At 35.2% G+C, this 26,807-nt stretch overlaps 1 protein-coding gene across 13 annotated transcripts in view; it reads right to left on the bottom strand.

Moving 5' to 3' along the window:
* Marchf1 (membrane associated ring-CH-type finger 1) overlaps positions 1-26,807 on the bottom strand; it is a 737,296-nt gene that overhangs the window by 451,946 nt on the left and 258,543 nt on the right. For 7 of the 13 annotated variants that reach the window (XM_034520272.2, XM_076914208.1, XM_076914201.1 and 4 more), the window contains exon 3: positions 26,289-26,373. The exons of the other annotated variants lie outside the window; for them this stretch is intronic. The gene's annotated coding sequence lies outside the window, so the exon portion shown is untranslated. The remainder of the gene's footprint in view (positions 1-26,288; positions 26,374-26,807) is intronic. 13 annotated transcript variants of the gene reach the window in all.

Raw genomic sequence — 26,807 nt, 5'->3', positions numbered from 1 at the left:
ATCTGATAATGAATATCTGAGTTCTAAAAGATCAATAACTTGACTTACTAGTGAAAGGTAGTACCTTTTCCCACAAGGTTAGCAGTGGAGTTAATGGAATTTAATGAGATTTTGTGTCAACAAAATTTCCTGATTAATTTAATACAATAAAGAATTATAAAACTTAATTTTAAGAATTGGGGCTTGAGTAATGGATGGATGATGTGTTTTCCTGAGATGATGAAGACCATGGTTGATCAGGGAACACTTTTTAAATCTGTAGTGCTGATTCTGCATTTAGGGAGGGATGCTCAGTGAGTTATTCTTGTACAAAGAGTTGAGCTGTGGTTGGAAATCTGGCATTGTTACATAGAAGGTTTTTATAGTTATCCCACAAGGTTGTGCCATTGAGGAAACAAATGCAATAAGAAACAATGGAAGCAAAACCAATGCCTGATTATAATTACAGTAAACAATAAAAAGTGACTACACTATGAAAATGAACGAATAAATTGATAAGCAACACATCCCAGATGTTTCCCAACTGCTTTGGAGCTTTTTCCGGTGACTGACAGATCCATTTCCATAATCTTCCTTATGCCAGGTTCTCCTCTAAGGTTCTCTGTCCTAATAAATTCCTCCCTCAGTCTTCCTCATTGATCAGTCTTCCTCTAAGATCTGCTTTCCAGGAAACACCCAAAGTTTTCAGACCTGGTTATTTTCAAGTTCTTGTAATTCTCTTCTATCTAACAGATAGCAGGTTAGAGTGTTTATGAAGCTCACGTGAGTTTCCATCATGGAAAAAGACCTATGGGAGTCATGAGCTTTCCCACAAAATTGTATGAAGAAACAATGAAAAGAAATGAACAAATACAAAAGACGGCAATATTTTATTCAGAAAACCAGACACAGGACTCATTGCTTTCTTGAGATTAAAATGCTTAATTTTCATTGTGTTATTTTGTCTGTGAAAATCATGTGAAAGTGTAATTAATAACAAATAAAGCCACAGTGTTTTTTCAGGTGCATGTGTATGTGGTGTACGTATGTGTGGATGCAAGTATACAAGTGTATTTAAGTGCACTTGTGGTTGAATGTATCTATGCATATAAATATGAACATGTGTGGAGCCTAGAGTTAATAGGAGTTTCTACTCCTTTCTCTTGATCTGTTTGTAAATGTGGGCTCTCTCAATTGAACCCAAAGTTCTGTGACATTGCTGGTACAGCTATAGATTATACTCAGGAGATTATTTTTCTCCTGATTCCTAGCCCCTGAATTATAGGTGGGCTGCCAGGTCCTCCAGAATTTACATGGGTTTTGGAGATCCATTGTCTCTTGTCTTCAAGCTTGCTGGTAGCACAGCAAGTCTTTAAGTTGTTTAGCCATCTCCCCATTTTCTTAGTCTGCAATCATATTAAGAAAATTGTGTATAGTACAAACACATGGTGTTAGAAGCACTGACCCTTTCATTCCATGTGTTGATTTTCTATTCTATTCTATTTTTGATTCTTTAATGTTAATTTTTCTGTTTTTCCATTATAATAAGCACAATATGATTTTATTAATTTTTTGCCAAGGGAAACACAGGATAAAGGAGGAAATAAATGGATGAAATAATGTTAATGGAAGAAAATAGTCAACATGTTTACTAACCTAATGATACATCCTGTGTAGAGCTAGATAAACAAAGACTTTTTATTGTTTGATACAAAGGTACCAATCTGAGATGGGAAGAACTTTGGATAAGGAGAAAGTGTGTAGCAGTTAAGATCCCAAATGGAAAGAAGATGATATATTCAGAATTCAGCAAAAGATGGTTTATTGGCAGGATTCTCAGTTGAAAAATAGGCAATATCCAGAAAGCCTTAAAGGATGGTAGAATACCCATGGGACTGGAAACAGTGGGAATTCATTACTTCTCAGGATAAAGGAACACATATTAAGGTCATAGGCTGCAAGGGTGCTCTGTAAGGGTTGTTCTTAGAAAGGGAGCAGTGCAGCAACAGAACAGAGTAAGTGCCCAGCAATTGTCCTCCCATGCTCAAATTTCTGGAAGCCAAGTTTCATTGAAGAGACCTTTTGTTAGCCACAATGGAGCTGGAATAAGGCAGTGTGGCAGTTCCTGCTCTTACCTAAGCATCTCAGCTCTGTTCTAGGTCTCTGTAACTGATTGTGAAACTTATAAGTGGCACATTCATCAAACTCTCATGTTAATAATAGTTGCCATGAGAGGAGATTATGAAACATTACTTATCCTGACAAATTTTGATACCATCAATAATTCACATAACTGATGATAAGTAAAACAATGTATAATGAAGGGATAATAAAATATGATAACAGGAAATCATAAAACTGACATGAAGTAAATACTTAAAGTTTAATTTAATGCATATTTTTAACTAAGTAATAAATATCAATTACTAAAATGCATGGCATGGGAAAGGGACAAGGGGCAAAAATACAGACATATATGCATATTAAATTAGTAGTTTAATAACCTATTCGATAGTTTTCATTAATGGAAATAGCTCAGAATGAGCCAATATTTGTTAATACAGTGTTAGGGTATATTTCACAAAACAGTAATAAAAGCCATAAGCATGGTGCAGAACTTGAGTTACAGTATGGTACTTCTTGCATCAAGAGGCAACGTGTATTGATCTTGGCATCTAATAAAGTTAAGTAGAAAGAAATTGACTTGAAATTGCATTTGCCATGTAGCAGTCAGAAACTATGCAACAAAATTAGGTGATGGGTGAAGAGGTTCTTAATAAACACACACAAAAACCCTTTCTACGTGCTATTACTAAATCAGACACAAGGCTCATGTAATTTCAGCTGTAAAAGACATCTCACACTTTCTAGTTCACATACCAATGACACCTACTCGTTGGAAGTTGGATTATCAGAAAGGATTGTGAAGAGAGACTCTGAAGTATGAGCTTTCATCTGTTATTCACATTTTGGCTTAATTTTCAGCTCAAGACATTGTTGCTCTGCAACATTTATATTCCACATAAAGATAAGAAATAGAAGCAAGTGAGTGTCAGCTCCTGATTGTGGTACAACACCAGTGGAATACAGATTTTAAAACCTATTAAATGACCATATCAATAATTCTTGATATCTGATTTATGTAAAAAATGTGTAAGGGATCTCAAAGCTATTCTACTTGGAAGCTCTTGAGTAGGTGAGTTTTTACCTGGCTGAGTACTTAGGCATATCTGATCTATGTTATGACTTAATATTGTCAGAAACAGCCATAAGGAACAGGGAAGGAATATACTTTGGATGGAATAATGTTCACACATGAAATAATATACATTTAAAATATATTAAGATGTTATGGATAGCCCCAGCCTCTTGTTTTGATGGTAGTTCCACTCCTGGGAGAGGCTGCAGAGGAGGAGTGAATCTTGTGAACCTTTTGTCCAGTTGAATTTGTAAAATAAAGGCTAGAGCCAGTGATTGGGCAGTAGAAAGGGAGGTGGAGAAAAAGGCTTAGGGAAGGAGTCAGAAGAGGAGAAGTCAGAAGAGGAGGAGTCAGAATAGGAAGTTGATGGGAGAGAGGCTATGGAGGCAATGGAGGAGCCAGAGGTGGAAGGACAGTAGAGAAGAATGTGGCCTAGAAAAACTGCAAGTTGTAAGGGATCTCATAGCTGGGGAATAGAGTAGTGCAATGGTAAATCTGCCCAATCTAGGCTTGAAGTTTATAATCATAAATACTGAGTTGTGTTTTCCTTGACCAGACTTATTTGGGTCACAGATTTACGGCAACATTAAGATATTGTGGAGCTGGAAAATGTAAAGGTACTTTTGGTGTTTTGATTCATCTTCTGGAATAAAGTATGTACTGATGAATAAGACAGAATTCACAGAAAATGCATGTACCTTAAACATCAGTGTGGCTTTGTGTTTGTATTAACTATGCAAATGATAATGTTTTATGCCTTTTCTTTAATAATCTTGATAGATATTGTTTTGTTCAACACAAGCAACTTTTCATATTTCTTCAAGTGGAAGGAATAGATTTACTTATTTTGCACTTTGCTTGCATTTCAGAAAAAAATGTTGAAGAAGAAACAGCAACCACTTTTTGAACTAAATATTAAAAATCTGTGTTTTGTAATTAATGATTTTATCTAACAAAGATCCGCAGGATCAAACTATGGTGTACTTTTAAAACAACATATCTGTTGATACCCATAATTACTGTGTCATTCTATGAGATCTCAAACAAGAAATTTAGTTTGAATCTCAAATATAATTATAAGACAATTTTTGTAGGATCATACATTGGTAGAATCATGATATTCTAAAAGTAGCCAGGTCAAGTGGGTCTAGAATTCACTCTACAGCAAATTCATAAGGGTATTTTTCACAAGTTTTATGGGAGTATTTGTATATGTACATGAAATATTTTTTTAGGCTACAAGAGCACTTAGTCCTGGAGCCTGAAACCTCTGTAAATCACTGGAAGTACTACATTCTGCTGATCTCTCAGAAACTCCTCCTTCCATACTCTGCTGTTACATACATACATTTATTTTTAGGGTATAGTTTTTCTTTCAGAAATCATTGTTTTATGTGTTTATCTCATCCTATAGCCTAGAAGTTCTCTGTTGATAGAATTTATGACTACTTCATTAATTTCTCTGCCACAGCAGTCACCATAATTCTTTGGACACACGGTGGATATAGAAACTCTTTGTTTAGTGGACATGGACAGTTAATTACAGAGACTTGCTTCTGTATGGCTTATAACAAAGACTATTTTCTTGGAACATTTATAATTGTCGCAGCAATTATTTTTTTAGAAATTTCTAATAATTCAGAGATCTCATTCTCAAAATGTGGCTCTAAAACATCACCTAGAATTTTATTGTCAGTGATGATTTTATAGCGTGGATAACAGTAAGTAGACACCTTAGATACACAGATTAGAACTCTGGCAGTGGGGCCCAGCAGTCTGCATTTCATAAAGCATTCTTTGTGGTACTGAAGTAGTCTGAACTTTGATAAACACTGGCCTAAATATTCAAGATGAAGACATTGTTGAAAGCTTTACAATTTATAGTTTTCACAGAACATGATGTAAACTGTATTGCTTAAAATTAATAACAGTATTCATTAGAGATAATGTATCTTATATTAGTTAAATGCTTGCTCTGGACTTAGAAGACAAGGCATCCACTCTTCATGATGTGTTCATTTAAAATGTTGCTATTGATGTGATTCCTAAGACAGCAGACATGCTACAGAATGCTAACACCAACAGCACTCAATTGTTTTCTCTTAAGATTTCCAGTTGAGAGGATGGCTGTGTTTATACTGACTTTATTGATTGTCCTTAAACATTGCATATTCTGTAGCAGAATCCCAGAATGAGACTCTGCTGTTCTTCAAATATGACTCTGTACATGTGAGAAAAGTGAAGATTTACAACCTGCTTCAGATAAATCACGCCAGGAAAGGAAAAGTTAAACTCCAGGAAATAGATGTTAGATACTTAGAATTATGCCCTGAGATCTCTCTGATTGTTTCTTGTCTTGCTCCTACTACTCAGATCAGTCCATCACCGTATTGTACATGGTATTCCCTTCTCACAATCCAGAGATAGTTGCCATGGAGTTATCTGGACTGAGATGTGAGAGGAACTGAAGTTTTGGTGCTCTGTCAGTGAAACAAAGCATAGCATTTCCATCAAGAAATACTGATTATAACCAAGAAAATGAGAATAAACACAATTATTTTCTAAGCATTTGCAGAGGTGATGGAAATGATGTAACTAGAATGTATCCAAATTAACAACATTAACACCAAACATTTATTATTGCCATATCGGAAATGTAGATCAAGTATTACTAAACTCTGAAAGCCAAACCAGCAACTTAAGCAAAAAAGCAAACAACATAAACAGAGACTCATTTAACTTTCTAAATTTGTACAACTTTAAATTAATATTTTATTAGAAGAATTTAAGTGTTAGTTAATCCAGGTCTAATGTAGTTTAATTTTTTTTGTTCATTGTTTAATGCAGTATGGCATGGCATAGACAAAAGTATTTTAAGTACATGGAAAAAAAAGCAAGGTATATAGTCCTACAGAGATGAAAAGGGTACGTGGTCATGTAATATGTGTCCTATTCCTGAGTTTCTTTACTGTCATATTGTTACAAACAAACAAACAAATAAAATTCCCATCTCAGTATTTATAAGTGGAATACGAGCGTTAAGGGGACACTGTAATTTACTTTATACATGTGACAAGGTACTGAGACATAGTACCAAGATCTGTAAATATCATGGCATTTAGCCAACAAACCAGGCTACCATAGTTCCATAGTCAGAAGACAGCCTTCTTCAATCTGAAGCAAAAGGACTTTGTCATTCACCGTAAAATTAGGATGAGTGTTACTGTTTTCCAGTACTGGTCCCTGGACTTGCAATATTCTCCATCTGATGCCACAGGACAAGAGAACTACATTTATATGACAGGAGAAGATCCCGAGCTCATCCTAATGTCTGTTTATAGCCTTGGCTCAAAAGGACACACAATTTTTAGGCAACTAGCAATCTACCTTGTGCCCCAAATGTTTTTAATTTGATATTTTGTTTAATAGAAGGAAGACATACTATAAATATCATTTATAGAATTACTTGATACTAAATATTAGTATATTTTAATATCAAACATGAATATAACCATTATAATTCTTCCTTCTAAAATCAATCAATAAACACTTCAATGTGGCTTTCATTTATATTAAGAATTAGAGCCTATTATCGATCCTGTTCATAATTCAATAAAAAATCTTAATAAAATCACAGTGCACCCCTAAAGTATGTGAGTACATGCAACATAACTCTCAACACACTTTAATAAGAGGAGTAAGTTGAATAAATTATATCTTAGTGGCCCAATTTTTGTAGAACTAGGTGAAAAAATAAAAAGCTCAGTTCCCTAAAGAGAACACAGAAAACACTTCCTTGGGAGTAGACATGACTCTAGACCTCTTAAAGGGAAAGGAATATCTTGGAAGAGAGTAAGAATATGCAAATTAAAGATATATTAACATTTTTATAAATAGATTAAAATGAAGGTTAGTGGCATCCATTTAAGTTAGTCATTATCTCAGAGGATTTTTCTAAATCCTAACAGATAGCAAGGACACAGAGAAGTCAGTACTATAATACCATAGAGTCAATAATTCCTTAAGCATCATGAATGAGCTTAATTTTGCAAATTCATTCACACCTGCCATCCACATATACCATGACACAGATCTATGATATATTCTCATATTCTTGCTATTCTAATTGTATGCATATAGAAGTATATTATGTATCATGTATACACACATATATACACATATAGTCACAAAAACCACACATACACACACAAACACAAAAACATACATACATATATATACACATATATATGTATATATATGTATACATATATATATATATATATATATATATATATATATATATACATACACACACACACACATATATATTAATTGTATGTATAGGTTCTTGATTCTTTTGGACAGACTTTTCGGGCAGCTTCTAAATGAAGTCATGACCATCTCTCAAGGCTCAGCCTTTATCTAAGTGTAAGGTATTGCTAATTTGACAATTACATTTTTCTTGTCAAAAATATTTGGGAGTTTAAAATATTAGTGTATTATATATTAATTGTATTTTTCATTTTTTTCATTTCAGAATTTTAGTTTGTGTTCTTTTTGCATATGCAATTTTATGCTTCTATGTAACTATCTATTTCTTCAAGACACTATCTAGAATGTCCAAAGTTCTCTAAAAATTCTTTGTGGTATATATATTATTCTTCTGCACATTACAATAATCCAAAATAAACTATCCAACCGCCCCCAAAATCTGAAAAGACAAGATCTGTGACATCATGCTGATAAAATTACATTTTAAGTAAATAAATTCTCTGATTTTCTACTTATAGTCACCTTCATTTCTTACCTGGAAATAAAATATTTTCAGCTTTGATTTTATAGTAGCAAAAATTTTAAAACTTAAGCCTACTCATATATTTCTTTTACTCTGAAAAGCTATAATTTCATATGTGTGAGCACACACATGCATGTTGTGTGTTGGGGAAAGGCTTGAGCTGCCATACATGGGTAATAGGAATTTAACTCAGGTCTTCTGGAAAAGCAGCCAGTGTCCTTAATTCTGAGCCACCTTTCCAGCTCCTATACATTTTCCCCTCTCATTTAGAGTTTGAATCTACTAAGCAGACAATTCTATTGAACTCAACATTAAATCTCATAAATTTTGACATCAAGCACTGCCCTAAATTGAAGCACACCACAGCAGCACTGTAAAATTAAAATGTAAGAATGTAATAGATAAGACAGTCAACAAAAAGAAGAAGGAAACACTAGCAGAGAGATTGAAACAATAAATGGCAAATTTAGAGAGAATTCAAATTCAGAAGGAAAACTGTAATCAATCTATCTAAATTTCTTGGTTTCCCAGTTATTGTGGCTCTCAAAATTTCTAATGCTTTGACCTTCAATGTAGTTCTTCGTGTTATTGTTATGATAAAATTATGATAAAATTTTGTTGCTACCTCATAACTGCAATTTTGCAAATTTTGTAATGTTTTTTGGAGAGAGTTGCCAAGGGTGTCATGACCCAAAGGTTTAGAACCAGTGCTAAGAACATAACCAAGCTAAAGGCTAGCAGAATGTTAATGAGCATAATTTTGTTTCATGACGTTATTCGCTGTTTCCTGGACAGACTGTCCTCACAGTGTACTTACCCTTAACATCCTTTCTGAGAAAGACACAGTATGCTGATAACATGTACTTTTTCTAGTTCATTACAGCTCTACTTCCTCTTGATGTATGCGTCATGTTTGTAAGCCCATCAAAGATCCATTTTGTTTTTAACAACATTTTACTTAGAGTTAAACCTTAGTGGATTTGTCTTTTATTTTTCTTTTGTTTTGTTTTTGTTTGTTTCTTTTGTTGTTGTTGGTTGTTTTTGGTGTTTCAAGAAAAGGTTTCTCTGTGCACCTCTGGCTGTCCTAGAACTCACTCTGTAGACCACGCTAGCCTCCAATCAGAGATCAGCCTTACTCTGCCTCCTGCCTCCTGCCTCCTGCCTCCTGCCTCCTGCCTCCTGCCTCCTGCCTCCTGCCTCCTGCCTCCTGCCTCCTGCCTCCTGCCTCCTGCCTCCTGCCTCCTGCCTCCTGCCTCCTGCCTCCTGCCTCCTGCCTCCTGCCTCCTGCCTCCTGCCTCCTGCCTCCTGCCTCCTGCCTCCTGCCTCCTGCCTCCTGCCTCCTGCAGTGCTGGGATTAAAGGTGTGCACCACTACTTCCCTGCTTGTTGTTTACTTTTTAACACCTTGCAGATTTCAATGTATTTAGCATAGCATCTTGCCATTATTATCCAATGGCGTTTTTGTGGGAAGCCTTACTTCTTTGGACTTTGACAACTAAATTATTTCAATCACTAACACAGAATGAGTGAGAATTCTCTCCAAGCAATAATTTTTCATTTGTCTTTCTTTAAATATATTAAATCTAATTAATTTTAGGTACCCTTATAAAACATATTTTTTTTTACATTCCAATGTGTCTAATCTGTCCTGACCTACAAAGAAGTAAAATAAAAAACAAAAGGAAATCACCACTATTTAAAAAATTCTAGCTCAGAGAATAATTATGCTGATTATTAAAAGCCAATATTTATTTAAAATTATTAAATGACAAGTACCCACTCTATAAACATTAGCTTTTAGTTTAAAAACTTTCTGGTTTAATCTTTCCAACCATCTTAGTGACCAGATGTTATAATATTCTTTAGAAGTTATATAACTAGTGATTAGAGAAAACTTAATTAGTGGTAATTTAAAAAGTGTTAAAAACTACAACAGGCAGAAAACCTACCGTGCAAAGCATTGTAACACCCAACAGCTGGAATCTCTTTCTTCTGACAGACTGTGAACATACCTCAGCACTGTGTGCTCTCATTTCCCTGCATTAAACTGGAGAACACACTGCTAAAGTGTCTAACAATTTCCATAAACTGAGGAATTATAAACTATGATAAAAGGAAGCATTATCATGTAATCCTTAACACAGAGGTGTTGTTATGCACCAGTACACTTGCAAAGACTCACATGAAAAAATTTGTTTGCTTCCATGATTTCTTTGCACTTTTTCACAAATTAACATATAGTAGAGTCTTAATTGTATGTGTCACCATCTGAGTGTCTTTCCTAAGATCTGGGTTCGAATTTTCAAGTGCTACTCAACATTTCCATTTGGTGTTTAATATTAAACATGTCAAGTCTTATGTGTTTAAGAAAAATGAGATCACAGCCAGTATGCCCAAGTGTTCCTTCCTGTTACTAAATTCTATTAACAGCCTTGTTTTTCTCGTATACCTCATCAACATCATCAGAGGTATCATTTACTTTTTCCTCCATCCTTAATTAACTCGCTGGTACTTTAGTTTCACAATACATCAAACAACAAACTGCTTTTGCTAGACTCTAATGTATGCCACCATGACCACTCAAATTTCTATTAAGAAGGTTTTCTTATTTTTTGCTACTAATCACCAATGGCCATCAGGTAACATCACCAATACCTGGGGGATGTCTGGGCATGTGTTGTTTAGGGACCAATGCAAAGCAAGCCAGACCTGCATTTGAATAATATTCATGAGATCTTCAGAGAATCACATTTGATTGCTATTTAACTCATATTTCCACATCTTCCCTTGCTTGGCTACTGCTACATGACAATGTGCATCATTCTTTGGAGAGGTGGCCTCAATATTGCTCGTCATGGGAGGACAATTTGGCACCATACTTCAGGTGCTGTTAAGATGTTCACTTCCTTTAACCTAATAATCCAGCCCCTTAAATTTTCATCTTTTACATCATGTTCATCTAAATGATATTTATAAAATTACGGAAATGTATGTATGGAAACAGATTTAATGTCTGTTAGCTGAAATTTGATTCATCTACACATGGTAATAATGTTTAGCCAGTGATGGGAATATTCTTTGCAAAATGTTTAACAAACCTGAGAAGTACACTTTAAATGAAGTATAGTTTGGAATGCAGTATAAAGAATAAACTACTTAAGTGTGTCCACTAAGCTCATCTGTTACATAAACCAGAATGCCAGCAGTTTTTACTGATAAAAGATGCTCTCACCATTTTATCCAAGTATTTTATATTTCCTATATTTGTATTCTTTTCTAAAAATATTTATTTTTGTTTTGTGTGTTTTAACATTTTGCTTGACTATGTGTAGTGCCTGAAGTGCCTTAAAGGCCTGCAGAATATGTAGGATCTTCTGCATTAGACATTATAGACAGTTTGGTGCTTCACCATGGTGCTGGGACCAGAACTGGGTGGGGCCTTCTGTATCATCAGAATGTATGCTTAACCACCGAGCCATCTCTGAATTTCCCCTAGTTTTTTTTTCTTTAAATTCTAGCTAGTGTTTTACATGTTAAGAGCATACCAAATAGTCTAGAAAGTTCCAAAATTTGTTAAGAAAAGTATCAATATTTTCCATTAGAATAATTCTCTATAGCTTACAAAGATTAGGTACCATTCAGAAGGAATATGACTAGGAAGCAATAGAGTCAGTAACAGTTTTGAAACAAATTCCATAGTCCAGATGATCAATTGCCATGCAATTCTGAAATGTGCACAGAAAAAGAAGACAATCCACTGGCTCTGCAGAAATTCTTCCAATGCATGAGAAATTTAGAAAGAAATAAACTAAATCATTAAAATACCGGTTTTTTTTACAATAATACAGACAAAAGAATATATTTTCCTGCCCTCACATATCCTTCTAAAATGGAAAATTATTTCATTTGTACTCATGTAAAATTGATACTGTAGCAATACTACAATGAAATTTCAGGTCTCAAAGCTGTGTATTCTGTCTATTCCTTATTATCTATCACTATGATTTGTATCTATTATGTCTTTTATATATCCATACATCCCCACCTGTCATCCTCTAAGTATCATCTATATGACTATATAATCTGTCTATCTGTCATCTACATAAATATATAAATAGAAATGTCAAATGACAATATTTAATAACATATTTATGATTTTAAAATCTAATATCAATATTCCTAGACAAAACTCCTAGTCTTATAAATATATTTTGGTGGGTTTTTTTTTCCAGAGATTGTACTCCTCTCAAATAAAAAAAAATAATACTACCTTCTTCAAGGTATCTGTCCTGGATGACTCCATCTCTGCTATCAGAATCTTTAACATTAAGAGCTTGCTATGGTTCTTTGGTTGTGACACAGAAATACCAAGTTAAGGACACTCACATGGTATTTTTCTTTACATCATTGTCTGAAAAGTGGGCAGGAAGGAAGACTAATGTCCCAGAATCCTTTTCACCTTTTTATTATGAGTAGAGGATTTTTGTTTGGTTGGTTGGTTTGGGTTGGGTTTGTTTGGTTTGGTTTGGTTTCTTGCCTCTGACTCAGAGTCCTGTATCTTCTGTGGGAATCCCTGACAATCTAATCTACAATCTAATTCTACAATCAAGGAAAACATTCAGATTTACATCAGTTCTTGTCTCTAGAGTCAGAAATCAGAGTGGTCCTTAAAGGGGGCTAGAAGAATTAGAACCAAGCTGTGATAAGTATATTAGAATAAAACCTTGAGTTGAGTCAACTCATTCTCAAACTTTCTTCAGAATCACCTTTTTTTTTTTAATCTATGGAAAGATTAAATAATTCCTCATTTTCAAATGTAATGGGTGTCAAATATCATTTTTTTTTCCACATTTCTTCTCTTTTCAAATTCTCCCAGAGCTGAAAATGTAGATTATTTGTTGGATATTTGTATAGCATGTGCAATACCAAGTTCAATAACCAGTATGAGAGTTGAATGGGGAGGGCATACAATTACATTTTATCACCAAATGGAAGGGGTTATAACAGACTCATCAAGTTTTTCCAAACTTTCAGTTAATGAAGTGAGAAGCAAGTTGACCTCAAAAGAGCAAAGCATGTGGTTTATAACATTCAATATTTAGTCAATAACAATGGTATTTATAATCTATTAGAGAAAGGGCTATGTGAGAAGGCTATGTTGTGGATAGCCCTGGTCTTGATGCTAATTCCGCTTTCCTGGGAGGGGCTGCAGAAGAGGAGTGAATCAGTACACATGTGACTTCTTGTGAACCTTCTGCCCACCTTAATTTGTAAAATAAAGGCTAGAGCCAGTGATTGGGCAGTAGAAGGAGAGGTGGAGCAGAAACATTTGGAGGAGAGGTGAAACAGAGGTGAAAGAACAATGGAGGAGAAGCATGTGGCCTGGAAAAACAGCATGTTATGAGGGATAACATGATAGATGGGGAATAGAGTAGTGCAGTGGTGAATCTGCATGCAACTTGTATTCATAATTATTGAGTTGTGTTTTCTTTGACTGGACTTATTTGAGTTGGAGATTTAACGCAACAGGGCTATAGTGGTAGGTCAGCAGTTCAGAGCACCTGCTATTCCCAGGTTCAGTACCCAGAACTCAGATGTTGGCTTACAATGGCCTTTATCTCCAGTTCTAGAGTATCTGACATGCTATTCTGGCCTCTGTTGGCACCTTTATGTGCACAGTGCACAGAAGCTCACCAAGGCACACACACAAACATGTAGATAAAAAAAACAAGAAAGTAAAACTCATTTTTATAAAATGAGAAATGTCTATATGAGTGCATGAGTTAGATGAGGTATTCTTTGATGTGGTTTCATATTAAACCACATGATACTGTTCATAGTTGAGAATTGTTTCATCTGCAATGCTGTGTTATATAAGACTTGAGAGAGAGAAAACAATGAGTCTAACATTTCTTCTTCATTCCTGCCATGTTTGTATCCAGAAAAGCCCCCTGACACTAGTGACAATGCCCCCACAGGATGCAGGCAGAGATGATGGTCAAGACAGATAGACAACAATTGCCAGTATCACCCCTCTCATGGTTTCCTAGTTTGTATACATAAAATTGTTTTGTTTTTGACTGGAAATACTTGAATATCAGGTTTGTTTTTAAGTCCCAAGCCACTTTAATTTTGGGGAAAAAAAAGTATTTTCCTAGCTGTACCTAGCCCACAGGAAACATTTAAACTAGTGTTTCACTGCAGTTTCCAAGTGGTATTGCTGTTAAGATGAAATAGCTTCATTTTGGTCCATAAAGAAACAGTTCAAGACCCTCATGAGACATTTTTACTTTTATATATTCTTCTTGTTTCACACACTTTTCTTTTTCCATTTTGGTTTACACTCTGAAAGATGAAAATTGTAATTAGGTATGCTTCACCCACCTTCCTTTTGTAACACTGGACTCATTTCTTCAACATTTGAAACAAGCTGTTATTTGGGCTTTCTTTGAGGAAAAAAAAAAGGCACCTGTGTGCCTCATTAGTTCATGAGGAGGAGAACTTGTCTTGAAAGAGCTTACGTTATTAGAACACTGCTCCTTAGAGTGCCATGGGATATGAGAGTTGCGAGTGATGTTGAGTGCTCTCCATTTTACTCCTCTCTTCAAGGTGTTAGGGACCACATCCGTGGGAGGAATAAAAATATGAATAAGTGAGAGAATCCAAAAAGCTAAAGTAAGCTAGTAAATCTACGCTCGTCTAAATAGAGTTACAAGTTCCAACAAGAAATGAAGTATATGCTACTTGTGGTGGACCACTTGAGATTATCAATCAAGGCCACAGTTACTGACTTTCCTGTCATCCAACTTGTTCATTATCTCCTGGATTACATATTTAACACATGGATGAATAAATCACATAAAAGATAATAGTCATTAGTAAATACAGATTTATACTGTACTTTTTGTCACTTAAAACACATCGCCCTTTGCATCAAATCATACTAAGTATCCTGGATTCAGTAAAAGAATATTAAATCTAGGAACTCTTGCTTGGCTATCGACAGTCTATAAAAAACATCCATGTACATATGCATGACCCTTCTTCACTATCACTATTTTATCACTCTGTTACTAAACATTCAAGATTTGTCTTATTCCCGATAGATACGTACTTTGTGTAAGACCTTGGAAGACTGGGTCATTGCATATATGCAAGTAAGTGCATCCTCAGTTCATCTTTCTCTGCGAACAAGCATGCACCTCATCTTTATATCAACCGCCATAAATGAATAGCTTTTTATAATTTTGTGACACTTCCAAGTACTTGTAACTATTTGTAGCAGGAAAATGTCCAACATAGCACACAGAAGTGTTTTAGTTTTATATAGTTTTGTTCATGTGTTTTAGCCATAGCTTGTCATTTCCCCTTACCATTGTCAAACACAATGCTTTCCTGACACTGCTTTGTATCCTACAGTCAGCACAGAACCTGCATGTCTTTGTGGAAAGGTGCTTTTCTCAAATCTATGCCATCCCTTGTGAATATACTTCCTGAACATATCCCATGATTAATTCAAGTACAATGGAACACATTGAGTTATGGCTCATTCTCTCTAGAAAGATCTCCTAAGACAAGTTTCCATGAGAGCTTTTAGACTCTCCCTTAGGATCCTTCATGTCCTGACTTCCCCTTCATTTCCCTCCTATAAGTTACCGGGAAGACTTCCAAGCAATTGCTTTCACAGGGGCATTCATATAAAGTCCATTTCCAGAAACTCCAACCTAAAATTGGCACTGTGGAGTACTTCTTTCCTGCTCATTTGTAACAGTAACTCAGGTGGAAGAGCTCACAGCCACACAGCTTCAGATAAGGTGTCTACTCATACCACTAGGATCTTTGCTCAGGAGCTAATTTCATGCACACCACCACAAGGTTAATTCTCTCTGATTGTTCTAGAATTTTATCCTTAAATTTACATTCTCATGGTGAAATTTTATGAATTAAAGGATCAAGACACAAGTACGTATAACTGTAGAGAATGCATGGTCCTTTATTCTGCCACCTCCTTATCTCACCTCCACAGGACAAGCAGGTTATCAGCCTCTCATTTCCACACCTAGCAATCAACCATTGTCATGTTTCTACCAGAAGTTTGGATGTGAACCTTGCGATGCTGACACAAAAAGTGCAAAACAGGGATACAAGTATCTCCGAGTGTCTGTACCGACACCAATGTTAAATTGAAGAGAAACAAAAATTCACCATAGCAGGTCAAGAGAGAAATTACAGAAAATAGCAAAAAGTTTTAGAGACCCTCTCCCCAAATATGGCATGACTCTGTTCATTTTCTTTTATTTCTAATGAGAACAGAGACTTCAGCAGGCTAAATGAAAAGTATTACTAATGTTTCTACCACAAGGAGATTTACCAACTGAACCAAACAATAAAAAACCATCAAGTAGTTAGTTCTCTGGCTTGTAGCAGACACTTCTAATGATTTAATATAACTTCCATTTTCTTCCTCCCACTTTTGTCTTAGGAACCTAATTATTCTCCTAGCTCCATTATTTAACTTGGGCCAGATTATATTTACATGTGGTAATGAACCTACGGTCTGTTCAGTACATATGAGGAAAGATGTCCATGAAAGCTACTTAACTTAACTCATAGAATATTTTCCTCATTTACCTTTTCTTTTATTCATCCTATAGGATCTAGACTCTTACATGAAAACAACCATCTTGGCTCTTAACACTGAGGATAAAACCTGTGGGCTAAGCTGGCAAGGTAGAGATAGAAGGCCAGATCTCAAATAAAGAAACCATACCTGTCCTGAATTGCCTACATCTCAAAATTTCTTTGTCCAAGATAAAAATACAAACTTCTACATCACTATAAGGTTTTTTTCTATTATATAGGCAAATTTAACTTTAGCTAGCAAAATCATCATTTTCTCTTAATCAATCTCTGAGGTGTATTCTTTTGAAGAAATTCAGAGAAGGTTAAAAAAAATAGCATCTTAGCATTTGTTCCATTCTTCAATTTGCAAACAAGCCTATTATGAAGTTAATTAGCCAAGCCTCTTTCTCCAGTGAGACTGACAACTTTCCAGGCAGTAGAAAGGAATGAAGAACACATTTGGCACAGTCTCTGGTGCAGAGAACCAGAGATACAGAAACCAGTGAGTCACAATGATGCCTGCTGAACCTCTTTGTTCCCTAAAATTGCAAATGCAGAGGCATTGCCAAAAACTGCAGGTGTCTCATCTATGCAGAGTAACAAGATATTCTTTCCAGTTGAAGTCTGGATTGGCACAGGAAATGTTCACCATCTGAAGATACCAAAGGCCTTAACAGCTTTAAAAGGGGCTTATAGAATAGAAATTCTTCATTCATGTTTGATGCCTGCACATAAGAGCTGGTTCAACTGAAGGACAGCAGCAAATTCATCTCCTATACTGAGGGGCAATAACAGCTGCCAGATTCTCTGTGGTCTGCTTCAAAATATTAAAAAGGAAGTTTAGTGGTTCTAAACTATGTGTCACATTAGAGAAGAACACATTCAATTTATTTCCCCATGTACCACTGTGACATTTCCAGGACATATGGCTTTACCAAGTGCTTCCCAATGTGTTTGGATTCTTTCTCTTAGCAGTGTGATAAGCAGTTCTGTACAATGCTTCAAGACCAGGCTTTTTGATTGTCACCAGTCCAAATTTTTGATAAAATTCCGCACTTTTAAAGTTGAGACTTCTCATTAAAACTTCCACAGGATGGAGGCGTTTTCAGCATGGGTAAATACAAAGTGGTTCTTAAACTCTTTTGGCATTGTAGAAAATTTTGGCAAAATGTCATTGGCATCGCAGCTCTTATTCACCATCAAGCTTAGCAATCAAATTAAAATTGAAAAACATATACGCTTCATTTCTGTTTCCAAATCAAAATTGAAGTGATGTAAATAAACACAGATGTTCATAGTTATAAGAGTGGCTAATTTTTTGTCAATTTCTATCAATGGAATCTTATTCTGAGTGTTATATAATATGAAATTCATAAATATGAGTTATTCGGTATTTTATAATATCCCATGAATAGATACTACTTTAAGATGATAAAAAATTGGTGATAAAGTTAGACCTTAATTTTTTTTTCATAAAGATGGAGAAAATGGAGAGGGTGAAATATGCCTCAATCGGTGCACAGACTGGATGTAAACATTCTGATTGTTCAGTTTTCAGGCTTCTCATTTATTGTTGCCATGAGCATAGTTACTTTTTATATTCTTTCTGTCCTCATTTTCTCACATGCAGTATAAACTTTTTATCTATAGTACCATAGATAATTTTGTAGACTAGAAAATTCTATTTTCCAGTTCCAAGTTTTCTTAGCTTTGTTTGGGGGTCATATCTCCTTATATTGTAAACTTTATACAAAGAAAATAGACACTCAGCAATTCAAATGCTGTTTCATTCCTGCCCCTGCCACAGTCATGGTTTTGCAAATTTATGTGCTATTTTGACAACTCTAACCTAAAGTTATGACAGAGGAGTTAAATTTGGACAGATAATTTAATTCCAATATAGGTTTCAAAAACCTACATAAAGGATCTTTGGAAATTTTAATAGATAGTGATCACCTTAGAGCAAATTTTGATGTGTCCAAAACTAAACTAATAGAAAACAGTACCTCAAATAACAGAGATTATAACAAAATATTCATATAAGTCATATTTCTGACATCACTTATAGTCTTAAAATAAAGAATAATGAAATGTAGAAGCATTTTATTAATAATGAGAAGTACTATACAAAGTGTAAGACTTTAGAACTTGATTTATAGTTAAAATAAATTTTCTTGTATAAAGTATAAATAATTATGAATCTTCCAATAATTTAATGACTTTCACTTAGAAAGGTTACAAAAGTCTCTGAAGTTCTCAAGAAATAGAAGTAGTAAAGGTTTATGATGAGATATTTTATTTCAATTCAAAAAGTACTTTCTTATAGTCTTATATCAAAGCTGCAGTAGGTTTTACAGGATACCTAGAGAGATTCCACGGTTTCTCCTAAACAATTTCAGATGATCCTTTCACGCAGATACTATACTCTGACCTGCTAAGTATGTGAAGAATGTCCCTCAATATCCCTTAGTGAAAGTGCTGATGTTTGTAACTGTGTGCTTCCCAATTGTGGTCCTCATAGCAATGTAGATTGACTTAAAAAATGGTTTGGTCACAATCAGTGTGATAGTTGAATAATAATCCCCACAGACTCATATATTAGAGCACTTAATAGTGCCACCAGAGAGTGACACTGTTTTGAGGTGTGGCCTTGTTAGAATAGGTGTTGCTGGTTTGAAAAAGTATGTCACAGAGGTTGGGCTTTGAGGTTTCAGGAGCTCATGCCAGGCCCAGTGTCACTCTCTCTTCATGCTGAGTGTGGGTCCAGATGTAGAACATTCAGTTCCTTCTCTAGCACAATGCCTGTCTGTGTGCCTCCATGCTTTCTGCCATGTTGATAACAGACTAAACCTCTGAAACCATAAGCAAGCCCCCAATTAAGTGCTTTCCTTTAGAAAGTTGTGGTTTAGAAAGAGTTGCTGTGGTTGTGGTGTCTCGTCACAGCACTAGAAGATTGACTAAGACACCAGATTCTACAATTAATCTAATTTTTAAGCCATTTGGCTTCTAATACTATCTTAAAAAAAAACAAAACAAAAAACAACAAAACAAAAACAACAACAACCAAAACAAACAAACAAACAAACCCAGTAATCTTCCCACAACTGTGAAACCAGTTAAAGACTGGGAATATAGTTCAGAGGTAGAATATTCGCCCAGTGTAGATTACAGCCAGAGGTTCAATTCATAGCTCCACAAACTTAAATTAAATAATGAGTTTAATCTATAAGTGAAGGGCAGCATAGAGTTAGTTAACTAAAGTTCTTTGCACCAGAACGTTTGGTTGTTTCTGGTCATGATACTATTTTACTCATTTGCTCATAAACTCTCTTTTGAAATAATTTATTCTGAAGTTTGGTATATTTCTTATTTGATTTGCTTGTGAATTTTAACTTTCAGCATGCAGTCATGCTACTGAATTTACCATAAGTACTTTGTGTTCTGCAATTTTAGTCAAACCATATCTTAGTCTTGATAGGGTTTTGGGTAGAGTCACTATGAAAATCTTTGAATTTCATCAGTTCTATGATTTATCATATTTTTCTAGATAACAATAATGGACTCATCTTTGCAATTTTTCAGTAGTTTAGAATGAAATTTCTTTCTTTTAGAACTTGTCTTTATTTTGACATATTTCCACCAAAATATCCTAAGTGAAAAAAATTACTTAAGTAGATAAGGCTCAGGACCCTGGTCATTTCCAAGCATTACATCATCTAGTTATCTAGGCATAGGATATAAACCTACCTACTCTTTTTATTCCCTTCCACACTATAAAAGTAAACATAATTTTTATTGGGCTTAATTCTGTCCAGATTATTAAAATCTAAGATTATTATAAAAATCTTATTAAATTTCAGCCTGCACTCTTTTATACTTTATTAGTACTGAAGTAAGCAGAACTAAGTTGCTGATTTCAGAAAACACCGAAAGGTAGCATTCACAAAACGTTTTACCTTATGATGCTTAATATTAATTATGCTGTTACTAATGATATGTACAAAGATTTAATGAGATCCTTGTCAGTGTATGCTATGAAAGATATGCAGGACATTTTTTTTTTTTTAAAGAACTGGGAAAAAATTTACAAATTTAAAAGAGAAATTATATAGAATTTTTCTAGAATGCACATACCCATATAAAACCAAATTTGGAAATTTTAAAAACTGTTTAATTGAGAACATAGGAAGGGTTCAGGTCAGCACAACTGTATACTCTGGTTTGCCTGGATGATCTCAGTTCATACAAGCTGAATGACATCTGATCAGTGTTCCTCTCATATTGAGATCGATCTTTCATTAGATGACAACTTACGTTTTCATCTCAATGGCAAGGAATTGTTGATTTGGAAAGATTTGGAAGGGGCGCAAACTGAAATGACACTTCTTAACAATGATGAATTAAATCCCCAAGATATACGTAGAATTATGTAACCTATTTATGTAAAGTCTGATACCTCAACCCATTCTAATAAAATATCCAAATATGAGAATCTGGTTTGATACTGATCTGTAGACTAGACAATATACTGTGTTTTTCAATTTATAAAATATTAAAAACCTTCATTTTGCTTCACTTTCAAAGCTTTTCAATGAGAAAGTTCTCAGATCTTTCTTATGAGGTAATACTAGGTGAAAGTAATAATTATCAATAACCATTCTTGAAAACATTAAAAATAGTTTTCATATTTAAAACAAAATTGATTTAAAAAAAAGCATCGTTTCTCTTTATCAACCCAGTACTTTTTGGTAAGGATTATATTAGTTTTCATACATATGAGAGCTAAGTGAAAAATTTAGATGTTATCTGTGGCTTTTTAAAGACAAGAATTAATAGTGATTAACGATAAATAGTTTGGGGCTTAAGGAAATGGCTCAGTGAGTAAAGCGCCTGCCATGGGAGCATGACATGCTGAGTTCAGTCTTCAGCTTCCGGTATGGTATGTGCCTGTAATTCCAATAAAGGATCTCTGGGGCTTGCAGCAGCCAGTCCTGTCAACTCAGCATGTTCAAAGTTCAGTGTGAGACTGTGCCTCTAAATGGAAGATGGAAAGTGACTGAAAAAGATGCTCACAGTGTATGTCTGGCCTTCATGCTACCGCACACACATACACACACATATATACACACGCATATATACACACACAGATAAGGTACAATAGTTAGTCTCAAATATGAAGAAAGTATTGGCCATTAGAAAACCAAACTGTGTATAGTTTCTATACAAATTACTTTTGAAATCATAAGGAAAGTATACAAAATTCGCAGACTTGTAATGAATATTTAAGGTCTGTCCTCTGCCTTTGTGTGAGAGCCTTCACTGTTCTTTCTTTCCACTGACAGCTCTTTGTACTGTTACAGATAACACGGGGCTTCTTAGTGGCAAACTTTGCTTTTAAGATTGTACACCTCGCCATGTGTTTTTGGCGCCTGCTGTAGCACACAGTATATGAAATAAAAATTGACACTCTCTGCTTCCTAACTTCTGTACTCTGCTCTGTGTGAGAGAGAGCCATTTCATTGTGTCTTTTGTGAATATTTGAGTGTGGTCAGACAGCAGAATTAATGTCAGTTTCAGCACTGAATATATGACTCAGGAATCTGCAGATTTTTTTAAAATACACTCTGAAGCCAAGAGGAGAAGCCATTAACACGTTTGCCCTGAACTTTGAGTTAATGAAAGGCATGTATAAAATTTTGTCAATTCTGACAGGCAAAAGCCTTGGCTTCTCGTCTGATGCATCCTGGAAGCTGCAGGTGGGAGAATGGGTCTTTACCTGTGACAAATGGAAAGGTTTGATCACCACTTCCTAGCGTTTCTTGAGCTTTCCTACCAGCAACAGAAGTCACATAATGGTTTCTTTAAAAACAGAAAAACTTTAAACATCCTCTTTATTCTAGCCTCCTGAAAGGAAACCAGAAGCATTATCTTCTTTTCCATAGCAGGGACATTAAAATCTTGAAGTTAAACAACTTCTTTTAAGAGGAAAATAAACCAACCAACCAAACAAACAAAACTATATTAGGGTCCTCATTCCTTGATTTCACAGGAGCTCATATCAGCTGAGGCGATATGCTAAGACCCTGCTAATGAAGGCTTATGTCTTATGGCAATTAAAACAATATTAACATAAGGGGCAGGGGAGATAGATGTGGGGATAAAAGTCCTTGCTATGCAAATATGTAGACCTGAGACTGAGTCCTTTGAAACTACATATGAACCATACACACATTCAGTAATACAAAAACAAATACCTTAAGAATATTAACATGAAAAGTCTGATTAAATTAGTCAAATAAAATAATGATTAATATATCATTTAAGATGCATTAGCAGGGATATTCAAAACCATGAAAATGTATGAGCTTCATGGTAATTGGTTTGAGTATAAGGAATGATACTGACTGAATGAGCCTCTCACATCCTAGTCCTGCCTGCTACTGAACTATATTCTAGCCCACGAGTGAGACTTGAGGTCTGTTAATATTAACAAAGACAAATCAAACAAAAGACAGTGCAAGAGGGAAGCACACTAGAAATGACAGGAGGCTCAGGCTACTGTTGTTCTCTGAACTACAGTTATGTGTGCAGACATGTGTACATTGTATGAGGCTTGAGTTGATGCGTAGGAAGATGATGCTTATAAAATGCACATTTCACCAAGGAAAGAGCAAGTCCTAAATGTCAGCTGAAGACTTCCCAACATTGCAGGGATGCAACATCACTAGCAACCCATAGGAGACAATGCCTGGAAACACTGTGCTTCAGAAACTGAGCTCACACGAAAAACTAACATCAGAGATATGTGCTGACATGTCACCAAGGATTCATTATTCTGCTAAGAAACTCCTAATTATTATTCATTATTATTTTTAGTTCCACTTAAAAACTATTTGTAGAAGTAAAAAGCAATGAAAATTGGGAGTTTAGTGGCTAAAGAGATTGCTCAGTGGTTGATAACATTTACAAAGAACTCAACTTCAGTTCCCAGCTCCCACACAAAACCACTCACAGCCCCTTTAACTCCAGTTCCAGAGGATCTGACACCTTTTTTCTGAGCTCTGTGGCTACCTACACTCAAATGCACATATTCCTTCACATTCTCTCTCTCTCTCTCTCTCTCTCTCTCTCTCTCTCTCTCTCTCTCTCTCTCTCTCTCTCTCTCACACACACACACACCCACCCCATATACACTTAAAATTTAAAAAAATCTTTAAAATACCAAGAGTTTAATTGTTGCATGCTTTTTATCAGTGTTGGAAAGCTGAACATAAATGTTAGTTGTGGGCTTATGGACTAGAGGGAAGGTAAGGATCTCCCTAGAAAGGGAAAATAGGAGAGTTACAGAGGGATGGGTAGGCGACTAGAACATGAGTGTATATGGAGAGAGGGTGGTAAGAGAGGGAAAATTAGAGGGAATATGGGAAAGTACAGCTAAAACTAAGGGTAATTTGTGGGGTCATATAGAAACCTAATTTAGCAGAAGCTATTTAAAATATATAGATATATAAAAGAAATCTAAATAGGAATCACCCAAATAATAGGGAAAGCAAGTCACAACTAAACATCTTTTACCACCAAATGAAACTTTTAGTGCTACAAAGGGTTACAAACTAATTGAATTTTTAGCTAAAATGGCACAATGGAAAGCCCCAGCAACCCAGGCTAGTGCCAAAGCTATTGTTTGCTCTAAAAACAAACAAACAAACAAACAAAAAACAAACAAACTAAAACAACTGATGGTAAGGCCCATTTTTGAAAGCAACATCAATTGTAACTCACTGACCAAGAAATAGCTGGTACCTATGTATAGCCTTCACTTCTACTGATTAATTCACAGTACTAGAAGGTAGGCTGAATCCCACCAAAGAAAGATAAATAACAGCCCAGCTACAAATATTTTGATATACAGTGGTTTCCTGCCTGCAAAATATGCTGGTGTAGTAGTGACACAAATGTGGCTGTTACCAAGATGGGCATTAAAGCCCATTCTATTAGATGAAAGCCATCCCTGACATTGTCCAGGTAGTCAAGAACCCGAGACTAGATAGGTCCCTTGATAAGCTAAGATAAAATAACAAATACACTGTTATTTTAAGGGGTATAGAAATAAAACAAGTCCTAACAACATTCTGCTGTACTCACAGATCAGTGTCTTATTCAGCTATCATCAGAGAAGCTTAGATAGGAATAAATATAGAGACACTGTATAAAGACTTAGACAATGTATAAAGAATAACAGACCTTGGAACACTCAGTCCTAGATGGATTTCTTCAAAAAATTCACTCTCTTCGGGTCTCAGGGAATTACATGGAAAAGGAGGCAGAAAGATTGTAAGTGCTGGTGGGAATAGGAGACATGAAAGAAACAAGGCCTTCTAGATACACAGGACGGACACACATATCGTCTCCCAGAGACAGCAGCATGCATTAGGCCTGCACAAAAGTCCAAGTCAAAGGAGGAGAACAGCAGAAGCTGAGTCTGGGCCTTTATGGGGATTTAAACCGTGAACAATCACAACAGTGAATGTATTTAAGATTTAAGTTTCAGGATAGTTAGTAATAGGTCAATAGACAAATTTTTATTATGTTTCCTGTTATTCAAATATCTAGCCATATATATTTATTGTAATGGCTAATTAATTGTTAATTTGATGAGAATCAACATAGAAAAAGATTTCTGGAAGCTTCCATGATAATGTTTATAAAATGGTTAAAATGAAGAGGGGAGGTCCACCTTGAATGTGGATAGCACAGGTCCTTGGTTTATATACTTGACCGAGTAAAAAGAAGAAAGCAAACAGCAACAGCCATCACGTCTTTCCTTCCTGACTATTGATACATTGTATCGGTAGTTTCAATGTATACCTGCCACCACAGGCTCCCCACTAGGATAAGCTATGAACTGAGGACCCAAACAATTTTTTTCTTCTTTAAGTTGCTTGTAATTGGCCTTTTGTCACTTGAGTGAAGAAGTAGGTAACTAATAAATTCCTTTATTTTACAATAACAATAGGAGATAGGACTGAGGAAGAAAATTGAGAACAGATCTTTCATTAGAAGAAATTCTGGAGTCATACTCTGAACTTTTCCCTGAATACCACTTCATCTTTAAAAAAAATTCTACAAATATTACAAGGATTAATTCTTTATTATAATTTCAAACATGAAAGAAACATATTTAGTAGAATTCTGTCATTCATGTTATTGTAAAAAAAAATGACGTAGGAGTAAAATGTAACAGGTAAATATTTCAAAAGCATGAAAAGAAAAAGAAAAAAATCACAGAAGTCCTGCTATCTTGCAGGAGCATTATACATAATAATCAAATTGCTTTCAGAGGAGAAAAACCTCTAAAAATTACGGGTAAAGGTCAGTCTTGTTATTAATGGTCACTTTTGCATGTAATGATTTCAGAATACTAAACTAAGGAAGCATCTTGAAATTAAAAAAAAAAAAAAAAATGGCACATCCTCAATCACTAAAGCCAGAAGTATAGTACTCATGATTCTTAAGAACCTCAAAGGTAATTGTTCTAGGTGATCTCTTTCAATGATTTTATTTATTTGTGATGCAAACTAATTCTACTTTTAGTGAGTAAGCGCTCTTTGAAATGAGTTAACAATGCAAGATATTTTGTTGAAGGAACAGTTTTTCTAACAAAACCATCAACAACAACAACAACAACACATACCTACTGATGTTTGGACATGAAATGTCCTCCCAAGGGCTTCTGTGCCCAAATGCTTGGTCTCGGCTCTTTTGGTAGACTGAGGAACCTTGGGGAAAAGGAAAATATATAGCAAACTGAGGATTATGGGGATGGGACTTGAGGGTTTTAGGTTATCTCTAATTCTAGCCTGAGTACTCTACATCCTTGTCAGATGCCATGGAAAATCTACAGACGGAGCTCTGGTCACGATGATGTCCTTGTCATGTTAGGGTATGGCTTGTTAAACTTGATCCTAATACATCTTTCTTTCCCTAAGTTGTTTCTATCAAATACAGCATCACAGCAACAAGTAGAATTTATAACATACTTACAATCCTCTATGGATGAAGGATACATCCTATTCCATTAAGATAACCTACTGAAAAACCTTGAACTCGTGAGAATCTAAGCTTAATCTATGAAGACTCCTATATGATAACACAAAGCTGGGTATATTTCATTATTATTATGACAAAAGGGAAAAGTGCTTCTTCTCATGCT

This window comes from Arvicanthis niloticus, chromosome 16, assembly GCF_011762505.2.
Source record: "Arvicanthis niloticus isolate mArvNil1 chromosome 16, mArvNil1.pat.X, whole genome shotgun sequence".
Lineage (NCBI taxonomy): Eukaryota > Metazoa > Chordata > Mammalia > Rodentia > Muridae > Arvicanthis > Arvicanthis niloticus.
This window is presented reverse-complemented; position numbering and strand designations above follow the sequence as displayed.